This window comes from Ascaphus truei, unplaced genomic scaffold (assembly GCF_040206685.1).
Source record: "Ascaphus truei isolate aAscTru1 unplaced genomic scaffold, aAscTru1.hap1 HAP1_SCAFFOLD_1215, whole genome shotgun sequence".
NCBI classification, from domain to species: Eukaryota; Metazoa; Chordata; class Amphibia; order Anura; family Ascaphidae; genus Ascaphus; species Ascaphus truei.
In genome coordinates, this window is record NW_027454086.1 from 50,966 (window position 1) to 74,630 (window position 23,665).

General features: G+C 43.2%; 1 long non-coding RNA gene across 1 annotated transcript; it reads right to left on the reverse strand.

Annotated features, from left to right (window-relative positions):
- Window positions 1-522: 522 nt before the first annotated feature.
- Window positions 523-13,130, reverse strand: LOC142475407 (uncharacterized). The gene is made up of 6 exons (XR_012790936.1): window positions 13,021-13,130; window positions 8,856-8,973; window positions 7,801-7,867; window positions 6,124-6,234; window positions 2,704-2,813; window positions 523-1,332 (listed from the first exon to the last, which is right to left on the reverse strand). It is a non-coding gene; the product is annotated as an uncharacterized LOC142475407 (long non-coding RNA).
- Window positions 13,131-23,665: the final 10,535 nt, after the last annotated feature.

Genomic DNA, 23,665 nt, shown 5'->3' on the forward strand with positions numbered 1-23,665 from the left:
GGAGGCTGCCTAGAAGCATAAAAATCTACTTCACCACTGTTCTGTACTCTCTTCAATACTCTGTGTTACAGATCTCTCTGGCAAGAAATGGGGTCCAATGGCAAAGACTGCTCTAAATAAGATAGTATAAATGAACACAGAGAGAAATTCCAAAGAGTAACCCAAGAAAATACAAGTGAAATCTAATCGTAAGGTAATTAGTCCCATTAAGTGAAATACATAAAGGAATAGTCCATAAAAAAGCACAAAGGAAAAAAATAGGAGTACTTTATTGTGATGTTACATTTCAGAGAATATAAAATTATAGGAAAACAATTCCACTTTGTTCAGAAAACCAGAAAGTCTTGGTCCCAGGTGGACTGAATTTTTATTGCAAATAAGTTCCTTAATACACAAGTAAAGAATATAGTTACTTATTCTATTCTCTACTGTAAGACGTGCCACATTGCCCAATATTTGGGTACAGTGCCCAGATTGTGACCATGCACTACAGAGGTGAGATTCCCCCAACTCCAATTTGCTACACACTCCAAGAGAGATTATTGTGATCAGAGGTGGAATGAGAGGGGTGAGAAGGGTCGCTGCCCAGGGAGTAGCCTGACAGGGGGTACAGAAATCTCTTTTGGTGCATATATTGCGGAGCTGCATTGATTGACTTGTCAATCAGCTCTGCTGCCTATCCCATTGACATCATGATCCGGCACTGTGATCAGCTGCAGCGCTGACCCAGGTGTGTTAGTGCAGCACTTTACAGGGAGGGAACAGAGGTTGTGGATGACAGATGCTGGGGATAGGCCATGAGTACGGGCCAGAGTAAGGTGGAGACTTTCTGTACTCTGCATACAGGACACTGCATGCATGACAGTGTCTGTGTGTGTGTGTGTGTGTGTGTATTCCAAGTGTCAGTGTGCATAAGTAAGTGTGCTCTGTAAGTATGCCTGTGTGGCAGGTATAGGGGGGTGGTTCAGCTGGAGGAACTTATCCAGGCACAAAAGCACATAGATGCCCCAGATTATACCACCCCAAATGCTGATAATATCCTGCTGCACTTTACAGAAGATGATGCAGATGTCAGTGGGTGGTGGGTTCATTAAATCCATCCATCATATCATAGCCACACTGTGCATATGATGTACTGAATCAATCACAGGAAGACATCTCCATGGTAGGGGTAGAAGTTAACAGAATATGTCCAGCACTGTGGTGTGTAGCCCATAAATAATAATTGTGCACATTACAGAACATACTTGCAACTGCAAGATCATTTTGCTGCTTGTAGTGTTTGCTCTTGTCCTGTGCAGTGTTGTCGTAGATCCGTCTCTTCAGTGTTCACTGCAATAAAAGTAAGACATTGCATTAATATTACAGAAGTTTGGGAGCTGAAATCCCACTATGCTGCAGACATTTTCCCTTTGCATAAGATTCTTGTGATTATATCTCAATGATGATCAATAACAACTACATCATAACACAGCCGCTCAATACAAAATATGTATTTGCTATCAATGGTCATGGAGGCCAAACGTCACACAATGTACAGATATACTGCTGCGGCCGAGTTTATTCGAGCATTTGCCCGTTCTTGGCCGCAGCAGTAACCTGGCGCGCGCCGGAGGGTGCCGGGCGCACGCCGAAGCAGCGGAGGAGCGCCCTCCGATCGGGGCTTTCTCCCTTCCGCTGCCGGGTCCGTCGGGTCCCCCGGAACCCCCTGCCGCTGTCCCCCACATCGCGGGACACCAGTGCTCCCTCGGGGAGCCCTGGACGCGCGTGCAGGGGGCGCAGGCACCCGATGACGCGTGACCGTGCATCGGTGATGCGCGGCACGCTGAGGGAGTGCGGCTAGCACGCCGGGGCATCCCCCGGCTTGCGGTGCTAGCCGTGCTTCAATAAAACGTGTCGGTAGTGTAGCAAGGATTATTTCTTCCTCTGGTGCATTATGATGGGATGTGTTGTAAGATTCTGCATTATTAGCATCACTGAATCTTTTGGAAACTGAGTAATATTCTATGTTTTAATGCAATATTATGGATGATCAGCCGGTAAAATAAAGCTTACTGTATCTGTAGCCATGCTCTACCCATGATGTGCTGAATCAATGACTGCAGAGTGATTCAGAGTGGTAAACATGACTGGAACTCATCTCTGAATAGAGGACAGAACAGCAATGCAGAGTAGGAGGTGAATGTATCTCAAATGGAAGACTTAGTAGCTGTGTGGGGAGTAGACAGTACAGACTGATCAAATAAATAGTTAAAGGAGTATCTTCAACATTACTTGGCTTTGTTATCAACATTGAAGTTTCTCTTGTTTTTTCTGTTCTTTAAATCACTACTACTGATGCCATGTGTAACCTGTACTGAGAGATATACTCTACTGGCCTAGATGAAACCATATGATGCAAACAGGATTCATCCCACTCCAGATTCATATGATTGCACCACTTCAACCTTTAATAAAACACATAGAACTACAGCAGTGCGCTACTGCACATGTTCTTGTTATGAATGGTAGTAGATGTGGTCCTTGGGTCAATACTTCATACAGCAGCCACACTCTACTCATGATGTATTGAATCAACAAAAACCTGCATGGTACAGATCACAGGAAGGGTAGAGTAGAGGGGAATATGTCCAATGCGAAACCCTTAGCAGCTGGATTGTGTGGAGTCAACAAAACGACAAATACTAAATGAGAAATATACACATTGCTTATCTGTCTCTGTGTAGTCATTTTCCTCCTCTTCAACTGTCTTTCAAAATTTCTCTTCTGACAGAAAAGAAACACATGGCTTCAATATTCACTGTTCTTCCCTCCTGAAATAAAAGTTAAGCATTGCATGGTTATGATCATACATACAATGAACCTTGCGCCAAACCATGTGATCCAAAGTAAATCCACCTCCCTCCCATAGCTGTGTTCCTTCTAGAGCTTCTACCACACAAGTCATTAATGTTCGTGACACTGTACTGCAGTCACAGTCTGCACACAAAGTACTGAATCAATTACATCACACTGAAAAGGCAGTCTACATGATGCAATAGTTAACCATAATAACTCTGTCATGCAAATGACAGGAAAACCTATATGTATATCATTAGGGGAGAGGGGAAAAATAATTAAAAAATAAGTGCGACAAATAAAAACAGATTATAGGAAAGTAAATCCTTGCCCTGGGAACTTTACAATCTAATAGAAATGTTAGAAGACTTAAAGAGAGGCAGCAGTTGGGGGAAGAAGTGCAGTAGATGACAATGCTTGTCCTTAATGGTGGGTACAATTAGTAGAAAGCACATCTTGGGAACAATAGTTGTTAGCAGTGACTGTGGGTGTGGGACAGTAGCCACGAGTCAAAGTTTTTGAAATGCTTGATTTAAGTCGTGAATTTTAAGATTGGTCTTACATGTGGGTGGAAGAGGTTATGTTGGCATATACTGAGTGTGAGGAAGTTTCACATGTACGGTGCAGTGATGGAAAATGGTTTCAGGCAAGTGAGAGAACAGTAGAGGTGAAAGAAGTTTACAGGAGACAGTTATGGTTATAGTGCAAGAGACAAGCAAGGGCATAACGAGAGATCAAAGATGATATGCAAGAAGGAGCAGATTAATGGAGAGCCTTAACAAAAAGGTAAGGAGGAGAACTTTGTAGGTGATACAAAAACTTGATGGGATGCCAGGACAGGGATTTAAGGAGATGAGCAGAGACTGTTGTGGAAGAAAGTGAGATAATTCAAGCAGCAGAGTTTTGCATAGGAGAAAGTTGTGAAGCATGGAGGCCTGTTAGTAGTATGTTAAAATAACCTATAGGATAACAGTATACATTGGAGTTTTAGCAGTAGGTTGAGAGGGGAAAGGGAAGATCTTGGCAATATTACAGAGAAAGAGGCAACACATTTTACCCATAGCCGTGCATGTGAATGGAGATGGAATTGAAGAGCCAAATGTTACTCCTATGCAACATGTTTGATGACAAGATAGATGGTAGTACTGTTTACTGTGATGGAGAAAGGGGATAATATGAGCCCAGTTTTAGACATTAAGTTTAAGGCAGTGGAGTGCCATCCATGAGCATATAGCCAGGAGACAACCCAAGAGTAGGGACTGGATTGCAGGAGTGAGAACAGGGGTGGATAGATTTGTGTGTGTATCATCCGCATAGAGATTATATCTAAGGCCAAAAGCATTGATGAAGTCACCAAATGATAGTATGTAGAGAGAAAGAGAGATCTCAGAACAGAGACCTGATGTATACCCACAGACAGATCAATAGAAGACGAAGACATGTTAGCAACAGAGATGGAGAATGTGTGACAGGAAAGTTATGATGAAAACCAGGATAGAACTTTGTTACTGATACCAAGAGAGAGTTTAGAATATGAAGGAGGAGAGTGATTGAGAGCATCAAACGCAGCCGATAGATCAAGTAGGATTAGTAGGGAAAAACCTTGGGAATTAGCTTTAAGCACAGTCTGTAGAACGTGCTGTACGAAAGGCAGGTTGTAAAGGATCCAGGAGGGCATGTGATTTAAGAATGTTGACACTAGCAATTAGAAGGCAAACAGCATGAGGGATACAGAGCGGTAGTTAGTAAGGCACATAGGGTGTAGTTTGTTTCTGACAAAAGGGTGACCGCTACAGGCTTAAAGTAAGAGGGCAAAAATCCAGAGAATAGGGAGAAATTGAAGATGTGGGTGAGAGTGGGGACTAAGAGATGCAGTAAGGTGTGAGGGGATACGATCTAGAGGGCATGTGGTAGAGGGAGAATAGAAGATGATTAGCTTCCAGCTCTGTAAGAGAAGAAAAGGAGTCAAGTGCAGAAGGAGATTTGGGTAGAAGGAGAGAAGGGGGAAGGACAGAAGGAATCTCCTTTTGGGTGGCATCCACCTTGCCTCTGAAGTAGTCAAATGCTTGAGGAGAAGTGAAGGAAGGATGGCAAGTGGGAGGAGAAGGTCAGTGGAGGGAGTCAAATACAGAGAAAAAAACAGCGTAAATTAAATTTGAGTGTTGATGAGTGTGGAAAAAAGTAGTGTATTTAGCCCTAGAGAGCAGCTTTATACAGGACAGGAGACATTTTTACTGTAGAAAAATCAAACAAAGTGTGAGATTTCCTCCGTAGGTATTAAGAACAGCGAGTGGAAGTGTGATGAGTGTGTTTGGGAATTTAGCCAAAGGTGTGGGTTAGAGGGATGAGTGTGTCAGAGCCTATAGGGGGCATATAGATAGGAGGATAGCATTGTAAGAGTTAATAAGATTGTTAGTTTAAGCAGAAAGAGAGAGAGAGAAGAGAGAAGAGAGGTTAGAGTAGATGTCAGAGGAGAGTTTAATTAAGCAGGGGCAAATCAGTGGGACAGGTAAGATGCGGTGAGGGGAATGACTGATTGTGACTGATGAGAGCAGAAGAGGTTATGTACAACTAGAGCCTTGTTAGTAAGAGTGGACATTCCAGAGGGCACAGGAGAAGGGAAGAGAAAAGTAAGGAAAGGAATGTGGATTACATTAGATAGGTTAACACTCTTAGTAGGGAGGCCTGATGTGTATATGAGCCGGTCCAAGATTATAAGAGATATCCCCCAACATCAGCGAGCATAGAAGGAGACACAGAGATAGGTGTAGAGAGAGACAGAGATAGGGATATGTAGAGAGAGAAGGGCATCAAGAGAATGAGACAGATAGGCGTAGAGAGAGGAGACATAGAGAGAGGGGGCTTTGAGAGGGGGGCGTAGAGAATGAGGGAAGGTGGAAGAGAATAGGATGTGCAGGAGAGCATTTCATTGAGCAGTGCAGAAATAGCTGCAATAGAGGTCTGTACAAATGGTGCTTTGTGTAGACACATGCAAAGGTAGGGGAAGGAAAGTGTATAGAACATGTGGATAAAAGCAGGAGTGTGGAAGTTAGAGAAATTAGAAAAGTTTTACAGAGCAGTGAGGAAACAGTAAACAGAAAGAACAAGAGAGAGGTTACATTGGGATGACGTGCTGTGGTAGAGAGAAATGCTAGGAGAGAGCCTCCAGATATTAGAGGACATGAATTGAGAGAGCAAATGTATAAATCAAAACCGGAGGGGGAGGTATAGCACGAAAGCTTGCACAGCAGTTGATGAAGATTATAGTCTTAAAGTTGCGTGTACCTGTCAGGGCACTCAAGAAGGTCAATGCTCACAAGTGCAGAGTTCATGAAGAAATGCTGAATCCAGTTCCCCTCCAATTTAATTTTAATATAACTTTTTCATTCTTCATTACTGCAAAAAGCAAACAAAACAAAACCACATTGCATTACTATTTTCAAAATGGATTGAATGACATATTCAACAGTAACTGTGTGATGCCAATATTGCCTTCTCACTCGTAGGCCAGTACGGTCAGGTACCCAGTACTGATAAAACAATAAGTGCCCGTACTAAGTACCAATATGAATTATAAGGAAATGTAAAATCTCCAGGTCTCTCTCCATCTCTGCAACAGATATATGGATAAGCCCATATTAAGGCATCACGTGACCGGAGCCGTCACTGACTGGGTATACGTAAAGATGCAGGGAGATGCAAAGAAAGGGAGGGAGAGAGACAGGGAGAAGATGGGAAACGGAGGGAGGCACGGATGGCAGGCCTCTCTCTTTCACTGGTGCATGCAAGGAGCTGGTCCCAACATCCACAAAGTGTGTGTGTATTATTGGTTGTGTTTTATGGCGGTAGGAGGATAGTGTGTATATTGTGTGTGTGTGGGAGTATTATATTGTGTGTAGGGTATTATAGTGTGTATATTATGTTGAGGTGCAGAGGAGAGTGTTAGATTGGGTATCTTGTGTTAGGGGGTATTGTGTATATTGTGTTTAAGACTATAATATTATTGGGGAGATTATTATTGAGGAGGTATTAAAGTGTGTATTGTGGGGAGTATTAGTGTATGTATTATTTGTGGGTGACAGATGCTGTGGGTAGGCCAAGAGTACGGGCCAGACTAAGGTGGAGACTTTCTGTACTCTGCATACAGGACTCTACATGCACTGCAGAGGTGAAATTCCCCCAACTCCAATTTGCTACACTCTCCAAGAGAGAATATTGTGATCAGAGGTGGAAGATGAGCAGGGTCACTGCCCAGGGAGTAGCCTGTCAGGGGGCATGGAAATCTCTTTTGGTGCGTATGTTGCCACGTGGCATTGATTGACCGGTCAATTAGCACTGCTTCCTATCACAGTGACATGATCCGGTGCTGTGATCGGTTGCAGCGCTGACCAAGGTGTGTTAGTGCAGCAATTTACAGGGAGGGAACAGAGGTTGTGGGTGACAGATGCTGGGGGTAGGCCAAGAGTATGGGCCAGAGCAAGGTGGAGATATTCTGTACTCTGCATGCCCATCCTGCATGCCCAGGACTCTGCATGCATGCCAGTGGCTGTGGGGTGTGTGTGTGTAGGTATGCCAAGTGTCAGTGTGCATAAGTAAGTGTGCTGTGTGTGTAAGTAAGTTTGCCTGTGTGGCAGGAGGTGTAGGGGGGTGGGGGGCGGGGGGCGGTTCAGCTGGAGGACTTTACCCAGCACAAAAGCACATAGATGCCTCTGATTATATCACCCCAAATGCTGATAATATCCTGCTGTAGATGCACTTTACAGAAGATGATACAGATGTCATCAGTGTTTGGTGGGTTCATTAAATCAATCCATCATATAATAGCCACACTGTGCATATGATGTACTGAATCAGTAACACCAATCACAGGAAGACATCTCCATGGTAGGGGTAGTGTTGAAGTTAACAAAATATGTCCAGCACTGTGGTGTGGAGCCCATACATAATAATTGTGCACATTACCAGAACAACATATTGTCAACTGCATGATCATTTTGCTGTTGTAGTAGATCCGTCTCTTCGGTGTTCACTGCAATAAAAGTAAGACATTGCATTAATATTACAGAAGTTTGGGGGCTGAAATCCCACTATGCTAATGACAGTTTCCCTTTGCATAAGATTCTTGTGATTATATCTCAATGATGATCAATAACAACTACATCATAACACAGCTGCTCTATACAGAATATGTATTTGCCATCAATGGTCATGGAGGCAATATGTCACACAATGTACATATATAGCAAGGATTATTTCTTCCTCTGGTGTATTATGATGGGAGGGTGAGATTCTGCATTATCAGCATCAGTAAATCTGTAGGAAACTGAGTGATATTCTATTTTTTAATGCAATATTAGGGTAAAATAAAGCTTGCTGTATCTATAGCCATGCTCTACCCATGATGTGCTGAATCAATGACTGCAGAGCGATTTAGAGTGGTAAACATGACTTGAACTCATCTCTGAATAGAGGGTAGCACAGTAGTGCAGAGTAGAAGGTGAATGTATCTCAAATGGAAACCCTTAGCAGCTGTGTGGGGAGTAGACAGTACAGACTGACCAAGTAAATAGTAAAAAGTAGTAACTTCAACATTACTTGGTTTTGTTCTCCACTCCTGTTTTTCTGTTCTTTAAATCACTAATACTGATGCCATATGTAACCTGTACTGAGAGTTATATACTCTACTGGCCTAGATCAAATTAAATGATGCAAACAGGATCCCTCCCACTCAAGATTCATATGATTGCACCACCTCAACCTTTCATAGCAATAACATAGAACTGCAGCAGTGCGCTACTGCACATGTTCTTGTTATGAATGGTAGTAGATGTGGTCCTTGGGTCAGTACTTCATACTGTAGCCACACTCTATTCATGATGTATTGAATCAACAAAAATCTGCATGGTACAGATCACAGGAAGGGGTGGAGTAGAGGTGAATATGTCCAATGCGAAACCCTTAGCAGCCGGATTTTTTGGAGTCAATAAAACGACAAATACTAAATGAGAAATATACACATTGCTTATCTGTCTCTGTGTAGTCATTTTCCTCCTCTTCAACTGTCCTTCAATTTTCTATTTTGCAAGAAAATGAACACATGGCTTCAATATTCACTTCTGTTCTGCAGTCTTTCCTCTTGAAATAAAAAAGTTAAGCATTGCATTATTATTATTATAATTATTATTGACGATACATACAATGAACCTTGCTCCAAACCATGTGATACAAAGCAAATCCACCTCCCTCCCACAGCTGTGCTCCTTCTAGAGCTTCTACCACACAAGTTATTCATGTCAGTGAAACTGTACTGCAGTCCCGGTCTGCACACAATCTACTGAATCAATGACATCACACTGTGTCACACAATGTCATGCTAACGACAGGAAACAATCTTTGTATATATCTTTGTATATATAATAATAATAATGATAATAATAATAAAAAAAATAAGACAGGACAGACACTCCTACATTGCAATCAATAGAAAATAACTGGGACAGGCACTTCAAGGATGCATACGGTCCCGGATAAACTGTAGCTACCTATACACGTGTGCCTTGTCTCTAGACTCTGCATATATCTCTATTTATATACCACCCATTGTGTACTCAGCGCTTTACAAGAGAGACCAAAAAGTACAGGAAATTATTATACAATAAGTTCAACAAACAAAAACAGACAATAGGAAAGTAAATCCCTGTCCTGGGTAGTTTACAATCTAAGAGAAATGTAAGGAGACTTACAGAGAGACAACAGGTGGGGGAACAAGTGCAGTAGATGACAATGCTTGTCCTTAATGGTGGGTACTTGTAGTATAAAGCACTTCTTGGGAACAATAGTTAGTGACTGAATGAGTGACAGTAGCAACGAGTAAAAGCTATTGAAATGCTTCATTTAAGTTGTGAATTTTAAGGTTGATCTTAAATGTGGGTGGAAGAGGGTATGTTGGCATATACTGAGTGTGTGTGAGTTTCACAGGTAAATTGATGGGAAAGGGTTTCAGGCAAGAGAGCGAGTGCGCAGTAGAGGTGTAAGAAGTATAATGGAGACAGTTATTAGTAGAGCTTAGGAGACGAGGAAGGGCATAACGAGACCAAAGATGATATGTAGGAAGGAGCAGATGAATAGAGAATAGTGTTGGACTGGGTCCTCAACTATAAAAAAATGGGTAACGGGTACCCGGCCAAAATGAAAGGTTCTACCCGGTCGGGTACACGGTTTGGCACTTACCTTCCGGGTGGCAGTGACATCTAGGATCAGCAGCAGTCCTGTGACGGTGGCAGCATCTGTGGTGTCTTCAGCCGGCGGGGGAGCTGCAGGCTCACAGACACAGCTTACCTGCTTCGGTGCTGTGGAAGTGATTCCTGCAGCTCCCCCCGCCAGGTGAAGACACCTCTGATGCTGCCAACATCAGAGGACTGCTGCTGCTGATCCTAGATGTCTTAGGAAAGGTAAGTATAAAAGATTATTTCCAGCTGCCCTGACATTACCCGACGCCGGGTATTACCCGACGCCGGGTATTACCCGGCCAAGTCCACTTCTCAGTGGCCGGTTTCGAGTAATGTCCGGGTAGCTGGAAATGTGTCGGGTAACGCCGGGTACTCGGTACACCACTAATAGAGAACCTTAACAAAAAGGTAAGGAGGAGAACTTTGTAGGTGATCTGAAACTTGATGGGAAGCAAGGAGAGGGATTTAAGGAGGAGGAGGAGATGAGCAGATACTGTTGTGGGAGAAAGGGAAATTATTCAAGCAGCAGAGTTTTGGATAGATTGCAAATGAGAAAGTTGTGAAGCAGGGAGCCCTGTTAGCAGTATGTTAACCCATACGATAAGGGCATGCATTGGCGTTTTAGCAGTAGATTGACAGAGAAAAGGGCAAATCTTGGAAATATTACAGAGAAAGAATCAACAAACTTTAGCCAGTGTCGTGAATGAAGATGGAAAGGGAAGAGTCAAATGTTACTCCTAGGCAATGTGCTTTCATGACAGGATGATGGTAGTACTGTTTACTGCGATGGAGAAAGGTGATATTAGGCCAGATTTAGGGGGAAATATGAGGAGCTCAGTTTTAGACATTAGGTTTAAGGCAGAAGAGTGTCATCCATGGAGGATATAGCCAGGAGGCCACCCGAAACTAGGAACTAAATTGCAGGAGTGACGGTAGGGTGGATAGGTGTGTGTATCATCTGCATAGAGATGATATCAAGGGCCAAAATAGTTGATAAGGTCAACTAGTGATAGTATGTAGTGAGAGAGGTCCCAGAACAGAGTCCTGAGGTATACCAACAGACAAAACAACAGGAGACAAAGACACGTTAGCAACAGAGATGGAGAATGTGTGATGGAGAAGTATGATGAAAACCAGGATATAAGTTTGCTGCGGATACGAAGAAAGAGTTTAGAATATGAATGAGAAGAGTGATTGACAGTATCAAAAGCAGAAGAGAGATCAAGCAGGATTAGTAAGTAAAATGGACCTTGGGAATTTTCTTTATGTACATAATTGGTTACATTGGGAAAGGCAGATTGTGAAGGGCCCAGAGGAGCATGTGATTTAAGAATGTTGATCAAACGGGAGATCACAAGACGTTCTAGCAATTAGGAGGCAAATGGTAGGACGGATACAGGGCGATAGTTAGAAATTCACACAAGGTCAAGGTTATTTTTTAGAATAGGGGTGACCACTGCATGCTTAAAAGGAAGAGTTGAAAGAGCCAAAGGATATGGAGGAATTGAAGATGTGGGTGAGAGTGAGAATATAGGATTGAGAGGGCATGTGGTAGAGGGAGAAGAGAAGATCAGGTTCCAGCTTTGTGACAGGAGAAAAGGAGTCAAGAGTGCAATGAGATCTAGATAGAAAAAGAGAGAGGGGGAAGGGAGAGAACGAATCTACTTGTGGATGGCATCCACCTTGCCTCAAGTGAGCAAAGGCTTGAGGAGAAATAAAGGATGGATGTTAAGTGGGAGGAGAAAGTCAGTGGTGGGACTCAAATACACTGGCGACACACTTTATTCGAGCTCGGCTAGTCCCACGAATTCGGGTATACCCGGGTGTATTGAGGTTTGTGACTGTTTTCTGCCCGAGTGCATTGGGTTATTTTCCAGGCAGGGATTGAAGCATTTTATTCCCGCTGGCTGCAATACTGCACAGTATATACAGTATATATATACTGCATTACAATTCATGAATTTATGCCATCTGGTAGACACGCGAAGCATTGCAGCCTATTAAATCCTAATCATTATCATTTAACAGATCAGCCGCCCGTCAGCCAGGCATGAACCCAGGCTGGGAAGGCAAATGCAACGGGGCTTGTCAGAGGTGAGGAGCGGCGCATTCCAGGTATCTGCCAGGTACATACTGGGTATTTGCTCGAATAAAGTGTGTCGGTGCAGTACATAGAAGACAGTGTGAATGAAATTGGAGTGTTGATGAGTGAGGAAAAAGTAGTGTTTGACCTTAAAAAAAGGAGCAGAGTTTTACAGAACAGGACAAAGGTTTAGTGTAGAAAATCAGACTGTGAGATTTCCTCCATAGGTGTTAAGAGCAGCAGTGTGATGTGATGAAGTGTGATGAGAGCGTGCTTGTGAATTTAACCAATGCATGGGTTAGGCTGCGTCTATAGTAAGCACGCAACAGAAGGCAAAGTTAGCGCATGCCTGTCGCTCCAGCAATCCCTGCACTGAGGTCCAAGGCGACGGGGAGGCCCTGCATCGCTCGCACGCACTGTGGACGACCAAGCGTGTGCCCATGATAATCACGGCCTTAGAGGGATGAGTGTGTCAGAGCCTAGAAGGGGCATATAGATGATGGAGGAGGAGGGAGGAGGAGATGATAGCATTGTAAGAGTTAACAAGATAGTTAGTTTAAGCAGAAAGTGAGGAGAGGTTAGAGATAAGGGTAGATGTCAGAGGAGAGAGTTCAATTAAGCTGAGGTATCGAGTAGGACAGGGGTGAGGGGAATGAGAAGTGGTGGATGATGAGAGCAGAAGAGGTCATGTACAAATAGACCATGTTAGTCGTAGAGCAGACATTCCAGAGGGCACGTGAGAAGGGAAGAGTAAAGTGAGACAAGGAATGTGGATTACATTAGATGGGTTAATACGCTTAGCAGGGAGGTGGAGAGAGAGGCAAGAGGCAGAGGGTGGTGTAGGGGTAGAGGAAGAGATGTTGCATGTACCTTGTCAGAACATTAAAGAACGTCAATTCACACTGGTGCAGAGTTGAGGATGAAATGCTGAATCCAGTTCACGTCCAATTCAATTTTAACAGAACTTTTTCATTCTTCATTACTGCAAAAAAAAAAGTAAAAAACAATGCATTACTATTTTCAAAATGGATTGAATTCCCCCACCAATGACTATGTGTTACCAATATATCCCTCTCAGTCCCACTGCAGCACATACTGTACCAGTGTGAAAGTAAGAAGGTACACAGTACCGGTAAAACAATACGTGCCGGTACTATGCACCATATGAATTATAAGGGGATGTAAATCTCCCAGTCTCTCTCCATATCCGCAACACAGTGGGCTCCGGTCAGTGGCATGGATGCCCATATATGGATATGCTCATATTTGGGCATCCCATGTCACTGACCGGAGCCGGCTCTGAGTATAGGGATATATGCGGAGACGCAGAGGTGCAAGGAAATGGGAGGAGGCATGGTGAGAAACAGGGAGAGACCACAGGAAGATAGAGGGCAACAACTTCCACAAGGTACTTGTATGGGTATAATTGTTTGTATTTTGTGCAGAGGGGGTAATTTCAGATAAAATACAATTCTCCACCCTCTACGAAACAATTCCACTTTGTTCAGTAAGCCAGAAAGTCTTGGTCCCATGTGGACTGAATTTAATGCAAATAAGGTCCTTAATACACAAGTAAAGAATAAAGTTACTTATTCTCTACTGTAAGAAGTGCCACATTGCCCACTATTTGGGTCCTGTGCCCAGATTGTGACCATGCATGGCAGAGGTGAGATTCCCCCAACTCCAATTTGCTACACTCTCCAAGAGAGATAATTGTGATCAGAGGTGGAACTAGGGGAGGGTGTGAGCAGGGTCACTGCCCAGGGAGTAACCTGACTGGGGGCACGGAAATCTCATTTAGTGCATATGTTGCGGCACTGCATTGATTGACCGGTCAATCTGCACTGCTGCCTGTCACAGTGACATCCTGATCGGGCACTGTGATCAGCTATAGCACTGACCCAGGTGAGATAGTTCAGCACTTTACAAGGAGGGAACAGATGTTGTGGGTGACAGATGCTGGAGGTAGGCCAAGACTGTTGGCCAGAGTAACGTGGAGACTTACTGCACTCTGCATGCCCATCCTCTCCCTGACATCAGGGGAAGGAAGTGGCCCTGGGGTGTGTGTAGGTATGCCAGATGTCAGTGTATGCATATGTAAGTATGCCTGTGTAGTGGGAGGTGTAGGGGCGTTAAGCTGGAGGACTTAAAACAGGCACAAAAGCACATAGATACCTCTGATTATACCGCACCAAATGCTGATAATATCATGCTGTAGCTGCACTTTACAGAAGATGATGCAGATGTCATCATTGGTTGGTGGGTTCATTAAATCAATCCATCATATCATAACCACACTGTGCATATGATGTACTGAATCAGTAACACCAGGAAGACATCTCCATGTTAGGAGTAGAGTTGAAGTTAACAGAATATGTCCAGCACTGTGGTGTGTAGCCCATAAATAATAATTGTGCACATTACCAGAACAACATACTGTCAACTGCAAGATCATTTTGCTGCTTGTAGCGTATGCTCATCCTGTACAGTGTTGTAGTAGATCCGTCTCTTCAGTGTTCACTGCAACAAAAGTAAGACATTGCATTAATATTACAGACGTTTGGGGGCTGAAATCTCACTTCGCTGCGGACAATTTCCCTTTGCATAAGATTCTTGTGATTATGTCAATGATGATCAATAACTGCATCATAACACAGCCGCTCTATACAGAAGATGTACTTGCTCTCATTGGTCATTGAGGTAATACGTCACACAATGTACAGATATAGCAAGGATTATTTCTCCCACTTGTGCATTATGGCATTATGATGGGAAATGTTGTGAGATTCTGCATTATCAGCATCACTGAATCTTTTGGAAATTAAGTGATATTCTATGTTTTAATGCAATATTATGGGTGATCAGCCGGTAAAATAATAATAGCTTGCTGTATCTGTAGCCATGCTCTACCCATGATGTGCTGAACCAATGACTGCAGAGAGATTCAGAGTGCTAAACATGACTGGAACGCATCTCTGAATAATGGGCAGCAAAGCAGTGCAGAATAGGAGGTGAAAGTATTTAAAATGGAAGATCCTTAGCAGCTGTGTGGAGAGTAGACAGTACAGACTGACCAAGTAAATGGTAAAAGGAGTAACTTCAACATTACTTGGCTTTGTTCTCCACATTGAAGCTTTCCTCCTCTTTAAATCACTAATACTGATGCCATGTGTAACCTGTACTGAGAGTTATATAATCTACTGGCCTAGATGAAACCATATGATGCAAACAGGATCCATCCCACTCCAGATTCATAGAATTGAACCACCTCAACCTTTCATAACAATCACATAGAACTGCAGCTGTGCGCTACTGCACATGTTCTTGTTATGAATGGTAGTAGATGTGGTCCTTGGGTCTTTACTTCATACTGTAGCCACCCTCTACTCATGATGTATTGAATCAACGAAAACTTGCATGGTTCAGATCACAGGAAGGGGTAGAGTAGAGATGAAAATATTCAATGTGAAACCCGTAGCAGCCGGATTGTGTGGAGTCAATAAAACGACAAATACTAAATGGTAAATGAGAAATATACACATTGCTTATCTGTCTCTGTGTAGTAATTTTCCTTCTCTTCAACTGTCCTTCAAATTTTCTCTTTTGCAAGAAAAGGAACACATGGCTTCAATATTCACTTCTGTTCTGCAGTCATCCCTCCTGAAATAAAAGTTAAGCATTGCATTGTTATTATGATAATACATACAATAAACCTTGCTCCAAACCATTTGATGCAAAGCAAATCCACCTCCCACCCACAGCTGTGCTCCTTCTAGAGCATGCATGTCAAACTCCAGTCCTCGAGGGTCCCAAACAGGCCAGGTTTTCAGTAGGGATATCCTGAAAACCTGGCCTGTTTGCTGCCCTCGAGGACTGGAGTTTGACATCCTTGTTCTTGAGCTTCTACCACGCAAGTCATCCATGTGAGTGACACTGTACTGCAGTCCTGGTCTGCACACAATCTACTGAATCAATGACATCACACTGTAAAGGCAATCTACAAGATGTATTAGTTGTCCACACTTCCGAAATGTTACTTTTATGTCCAAATCACTTATTCCCATGACCTGATATTTGTATTTGTTATTTATAGGATTGTCACAAAGAGTTGATGAGGTCACCAAATGATAGTATGTAGAGAGAAAGAGAGATCTCAGAACAGAGCCCTGATGTATACCCACAGACAGATCAATAGAAGACAAAGACATGTTAGCAACAGAGATGGAGAATGTGTGACAGGAAAGTTATGATGAAAACCAGGATAGAACTGTGTTACGGATACCAAGAGAGAGTTTAGAATATGAAGGAGGAGAGTGATTGAGAGCATCAAACGCAGCAGATAGATCAAGTAGGATTAGTAGGGAAAAGTGACCTTGGGAATTTGCTTTAAGCACAGTCTGTAGAACGAGCTGTACGAAAGGCAGGTTGTAAAGGATCCAGGAGGGAATGTGATTTAAGAATGTTGACATTCTAGCAATTAGGAGACAAACAGCAGGAGGGATACAGGGCGGTAGTTAGTAAGGCACATAGGGTGTAGGTTGTTTCTGAGAAAAGGGTGACCACTACAGGCTTAAAGTAAGAGGGTAAAGAGCCAGAGAATAGGGAGGAATTGAAGATGTGGGTGAGAGTGGGGACTAAGAGATGCAGTAAGGTGTGAGGGGATACGATCTAGAGGGCATGTGGTAGAGGGAGAAGAGAAGATGATTAGCTTCCAGCTCTGTAAGAGAAGAAAAGGAGTCAAATGCAGAAGGAGAATTAGGTAGAAGGAGAGAAGGGGGAAGGGACAGAAGGAATCTCCTTGTGGGTGGCATCCACCTTGCCTCTGAAGTAGTCAAATGCTTGAGGAGAAGTGAAGGAAGGATGGCAAGTGTGAGGAGAAGGTTAGTGGAGGGAGTCAAATACAGGGAAAAAAAGACAGCGTAAATTAAATTTGAGTGTTGATGAATGTGAAAAAAAAGTAGTGTGGTTTGGCCCCAGAGAGCAGCTTTATACAGGACTGGAGACATTTTTACTGTAGAAAAATCAAATATCAATTGTGTGATTTCCTTCATAGGCATTAAGAACAGCGAGTGGAAGTGTGATGAACATGTTTGGGAATTTAGCCAAGGGTGTGGGCTAGAGGGACAAGTGTGTCAGAGCCTAGAGGGGGCATATAGATAGGAGGATAGCATTGTAAGAGTTAATAAGATTGTTAGTTTAAGCGGAAAGAGAGAGAGAGCAGAGAGGTTAGAGTAGATGTCAGAGGAGAGTTTAATTAAGCAGAGGCAAATCAGTGGGACAGGTAAGATGGGGTGAGGGGAATGACTGATTGTGAATGATGAGAGCAGAAGAGGTCATGTACAACTAGAGCCTTGTTAGTCAGAGAACGGACATTCCAGATGGCATAGGAGAAGGGAAGAGAAAAGTAAGGAAAGGAATGTGGATTACATTAGATAGGTTAACACTCTTAGCAGGGAGGCAGAGGCGGGGAGGCCCGATGTGTATATGAGCAGGTTCAAGATTATAAGAGATATCCCACACATCAGCAAACATAGAAGGAGACACAGAGATAGGTGTAGAGAGAGACAGAGATAGCTCTATGTAGAGAGAGAGGGACGTAGAGAGAATGAGACAGATAGGCGCAGAGAGAGGGGGCGCAGAGAGAGGAGGCGCCAAAAGAGGGGGCGCAGAGAGAGGGGGCACAGAGAATAGGATATTAAAGAGTGCTTTTCATTGAGCAGTGCAGAAATAGCTGCAATAGAGGTCTGTACAAATGGTGCAGTGTGTAGACACATGCAAAGGTAGGGGAAGGAAAGAGGAGAACATGTGGATAAAAGCAGGAGTGTGGAAGTTAGAGAAATTAGAAAAGTTTAACAGAGGAGTGAGGAAACAGCAAGCAGAAAGAACAAGAGAGAGGTTACATTGGGATGACGTTCTGTGGTAAAGAGAAAATGCTAGGAGAGAGCTTTCAAATATTAGAGGACATGAATTGAGGGAGCAAATGTATAAATCAAAACCTGAGGGGGAGGTATAGCACGAAAGCTTGCACAGCAGATTATAGTCTTAATGTTGCGTGTACCTGTCAGGGTATTCAAGAAGTTAAATTCTCACAAGTGCAGAGTTCATGATGAAATGCTGAATCTAGTCCCCCTCCAATTTAATTTTAATATAACTTTTCCATTCTTCATTACTGCAAAAAGCAAACAAAACAAAACCACATTGCATTACTATTTTCAAAATGGATTGAATGGCATATTCAACAGTGACTGTGTGATGCCAATATTCCCCACTCACTCGTAGTGAAGCACATATTGTACTAGTGTTGAAAGTAGGCCGGTAGAGTCAGGTACGCAGTACTGATAAAACAATAAGTGTCCGTCGTAAGTACCAGCTCCGCAACAGTGCGGGCATCACATTAGTGACGTGGATGAACATATATGGATAAGCCCATATTAAGGCATCACGTGACCAGAGCCGTCACTGACTGGGTATACGTAAAGACGCAGGGAGATGCAAGGAAAGGGAGGGAGAGAGACAGGGAGAAGATGTGAAACGGAGGAAGGCACGGATGGAGGGAGTTCTTCCGAGCTTCTGCGGGCCTCTCTCTTTCACTGGTGCATGCCGGGAGCTGGTCCCAACATCCACAAAGTGTGTGTGTATTATTGGTTGTATTTTATGGGGGTAGGAGGGTAGTGTGTATATTGTGTGTGTGGGAGTATTATATTGTGTGTAGAGGTGCAGAGGAGAGTACTAGATTGTGTATCTTGTGTAAGGGTGTTGTGTATATTGTGTTTGGAGCTATAATATTATTGGGGAGATTAGTATTGAGGAGGTATTATAGTGTGTATTGTGGGGAGTATTAGTGTGTGTATTGTTTGTGGGTGACAGATGCTGGGGGTATGCAGCAATCCCTGCACTGAGGTCCGAGGCGGCTCTGCATCGCTCGCACACACTGTGGATGACCAAGCATGTGCCCATGATAATCATGGCCTTAGAGGGATGAGTGTGTCAGAGCCTAGAAGGGGCATATATATGATGGAGGAGGGAGGAGGAGGAGGGAGGAGGAGGAGATGATAGCATTGTAAAAGTTAACAAGATAGTTAGTTTAAGCAGAAAGTGAGGAGAGGTTAGAGATAAGGGTAGATGTCAGAGGAGAGAGTTCAATTAAGCTGAGGTATCGAGTAGGACAGGGGTGAGGGGAATGAGAGGTGGTGGATGATGAGAGCAGAAGAGGTCATGTAAAAATAGACCTTGTTAGTCAGAGAGCAGTCATTCCAGAGGGCACGTGAGAAGTGAAGAGTAAAGTGAGACATGGAATGTGGATTACATTAGATGGGTTAATACGCTTAGCAGGGAGGTGGAGAGAGAGAGGCAAGAGGCAGAGAGTGGTGCAGGGGTTGAGGAAGAGATGTTGCATGTACCTTATCAGAACATTAAAGAACATCAATTCACACTGGTGCAGAGTTGATGATGAATCCAGTTCACCTCCAATTCAATTTTAACAGAAATGTTTCATTCTTCATTACTGAAAAAAAAGAAAAGTAAAAAACATTTCATTACTATTTTCAAAATGGATTGAATTCCCCCAACAATGACTATGTGTTACCAATATATCCCTCTCAGTCCCACTGCAGCATATACTGTACCAGTGTGAAAGTAGGAAGGTACACAGTACCGGTAAAACAATACGTGCCGGTACTATGCACCATATGAATTATAAGGGGATGTAAATCTCCCAGTCTCTCTCCATATCCGCAACAGAGCGGGCTCCGGTCAGTGGCATGGATGCCCATATATGGGTATGCTCATATTTGGGCATCCCATGTCACTGACCGGAGCCGGCTCTGAGTATAGGGATATATGCGGAGACGCAGAGGTGCAAGGAAATGGGAGGAGGCACGGTGAGAAACAGGGAGAGACCACAGGAAGATAGAGGGCAACAACTTCCACAAGGTACTTGTATGGGTATAATTGTTTGTATTTTGTGCAGAGGGGGTAATTTCAGATAAAATACAATTCTCCACCCTCTACGAAACAATTCCACTTTGTTCAGTAAGCCAGAAAGTCTTGGTCCCGTGTGGACTGAATTTAATGCAAATAAGGTCCTTAATACACAAGTAAAGAATAAAGTTACTTATTCTCTACTGTAAGAAGTGCCACATTGCCCACTATTTGGGTCCTGTGCCCAGATTGTGACCATGCATGGCAGAGGTGAGATTCCCCCAACTCCAATTTGCTACACTCTCCAAGAGAGATAATTGTGATCAGAGGTGGAACTAGGGGAGGGTGTGAGCAGGGTCACTGCCCAGGGAGTAACCTGACTGGGGGCACGGAAATCTCATTTAGTGCATATGTTGCGGCACTGCATTGATTGACCGGTCAATCTGCACTGCTGCCTGTCACAGTGACATCCTGATCGGGCACTGTGATCAGCTATAGCACTGACCCAGGTGAGATAGTTCAGCACTTTACAAGGAGGGAACAGATGTTGTGGGTGACAGATGCTGGAGGTAGGCCAAGACTGTTGGCCAGAGTAACGTGGAGACTTACTGCACTCTGCATGCCCATCCTCTCCCTGACATCAGGGGAAGGAAGTGGCCCTGGGGTGTGTGTAGGTATGCCAGATGTCAGTGTATGCATAAGTAAGTATGCCTGTGTAGTGGGAGGTGTAGGGGCGTTAAGCTGGAGGACTTAAAACAGGCACAAAAGCACATAGATACCTCTGATTATACCGCACCAAATGCTGATAATATCATGCTGTAGCTGCACTTTACAGAAGATGATGCAGATGTCATCATTGGTTGGTGGGTTCATTAAATCAATCCATCATATCATAACCACACTGTGCATATGATGTACTGAATCAGTAACACCAGGAAGACATCTCCATGTTAGGAGTAGAGTTGAAGTTAACAGAATATGTCCAGCACTGTGGTGTGTAGCCCATAAATAATAATTGTGCACATTACCAGAACAACATACTGTCAACTGCAAGATCATTTTGCTGCTTGTAGCGTATGCTCATCCTGTACAGTGTTGTAGTAGATCCGTCTCTTCAGTGTTCACTGCAACAAAAGTAAGACATTGCATTAATATTACAGACGTTTGGGGGCTGAAATCTCACTTCGCTGCGGACAATTTCCCTTTGCATAAGATTCTTGTGATTATGTCAATGATGATCAATAACTGCATCATAACACAGCCGCTCTATACAGAAGATGTACTTGCTCTCATTGGTCATTGAGGTAATACGTCACACAATGTACAGATATAGCAAGGATTATTTCTCCCACTTGTGCATTATGGCATTATGATGGGAAATGTTGTGAGATTCTGCATTATCAGCATCACTGAATCTTTTGGAAATTAAGTGATATTCTATGTTTTAATGCAATATTATGGGTGATCAGCCGGTAAAATAATAATAGCTTGCTGTATCTGTAGCCATGCTCTACCCATGATGTGCTGAACCAATGACTGCAGAGAGATTCAGAGTGCTAAACATGACTGGAACGCATCTCTGAATAATGGGCAGCAAAGCAGTGCAGAATAGGAGGTGAAAGTATTTAAAATGGAAGATCCTTAGCAGCTGTGTGGAGAGTAGACAGTACAGACTGACCAAGTAAATGGTAAAAGGAGTAACTTCAACATTACTTGGCTTTGTTCTCCACATTGAAGCTTTCCTCCTCTTTAAATCACTAATACTGATGCCATGTGTAACCTGTACTGAGAGTTATATAATCTACTGGCCTAGATGAAACCATGTGATGCAAACAGGATCCATCCCACTCCAGATTCATAGAATTGAACCACCTCAACCTTTCATAACAATCACATAGAACTGCAGCTGTGCGCTACTGCACATGTTCTTGTTATGAATGGTAGTAGATGTGGTCCTTGGGTCTTTACTTCATACTGTAGCCACCCTCTACTCATGATGTATTGAATCAACGAAAACTTGCATGGTTCAGATCACAGGAAGGGGTAGAGTAGAGATGAAAATATTCAATGTGAAACCCGTAGCAGCCGGATTGTGTGGAGTCAATAAAACGACAAATACTAAATGGTAAATGAGAAATATACACATTGCTTATCTGTCTCTGTGTAGTAATTTTCCTTCTCTTCAACTGTCCTTCAAATTTTCTCTTTTGCAAGAAAAGGAACACATGGCTTCAATATTCACTTCTGTTCTGCAGTCATCCCTCCTGAAATAAAAGTTAAGCATTGCACTGTTATTATGATAATACATACAATAAACCTTGCTCCAAACCATTTGATGCAAAGCAAATCCACCTCCCACCCACAGCTGTGCTCCTTCTAGAGCATGCATGTCAAACTCCAGTCCTCGAGGGTCCCAAACAGGCCAGGTTTTCAGTAGGGATATCCTGAAAACCTGGCCTGTTTGCTGCCCTCGAGGACTGGAGTTTGACATCCTTGTTCTTGAGCTTCTACCACGCAAGTCATCCATGTGAGTGACACTGTACTGCAGTCCTGGTCTGCACACAATCTACTGAATCAATGACATCACACTGTAAAGGCAATCTACAAGATGTATTAGTTGTCCACACTTCCGAAATGTTACTTTTATGTCCAAATCACTTATTCCCATGACCTGATATTTGTATTTGTTATTTATAGGATTGTCACAAAGAGTTGATGAGGTCACCAAATGATAGTATGTAGAGAGAAAGAGAGATCTCAGAACAGAGCCCTGATGTATACCCACAGACAGATCAATAGAAGACGAAGACATGTTAGCAACAGAGATGGAGAATGTGTGACAGGAAAGTTATGATGAAAACCAGGATAGAACTGTGTTACGGATACCAAGAGAGAGTTTAGAATATGAAGGAGGAGAGTGATTGAGAGCATCAAACGCAGCAGATAGATCAAGTAGGATTAGTAGGGAAAAGTGACCTTGGGAATTTGCTTTAAGCACAGTCTGTAGAACGAGCTGTACGAAAGGCAGGTTGTAAAGGATCCAGGAGGGCATGTGATTTAAGAATGTTGACATTCTAGCAATTAGGAGACAAACAGCAGGAGGGATATAGGGCGGTAGTTAGTAAGGCACATAGGGTGTAGGTTGTTTCTGAGAAAAGGGTGACCACTACAGGCTTAAAGTAAGAGGGTAAAGAGCCAGAGAATAGGGAGGAATTGAAGATGTGGGTGAGAGTGGGGACTAAGAGATGCAGTAAGGTGTGAGGGGATACGATCTAGAGGGCATGTGGTAGAGGGAGAAGAGAAGATGATTAGCTTCCAGCTCTGTAAGAGAAGAAAAGGAGTCAAATGCAGAAGGAGAATTAGGTAGAAGGAGAGAAGGGGGAAGGGACAGAAGGAATCTCCTTGTGGGTGGCATCCACCTTGCCTCTGAAGTAGTCAAATGCTTGAGGAGAAGTGAAGGAAGGATGGCAAGTGTGAGAAGAAGGTTAGTGGAGGGAGTCAAATACAGGGGAAAAAAGACAGCGTAAATTAAATTTGTGTGTTGATGAATGTGGAAAAAAAAGTAGTGTGGTTTGGCCCAAGAGAGCAGCTTTAT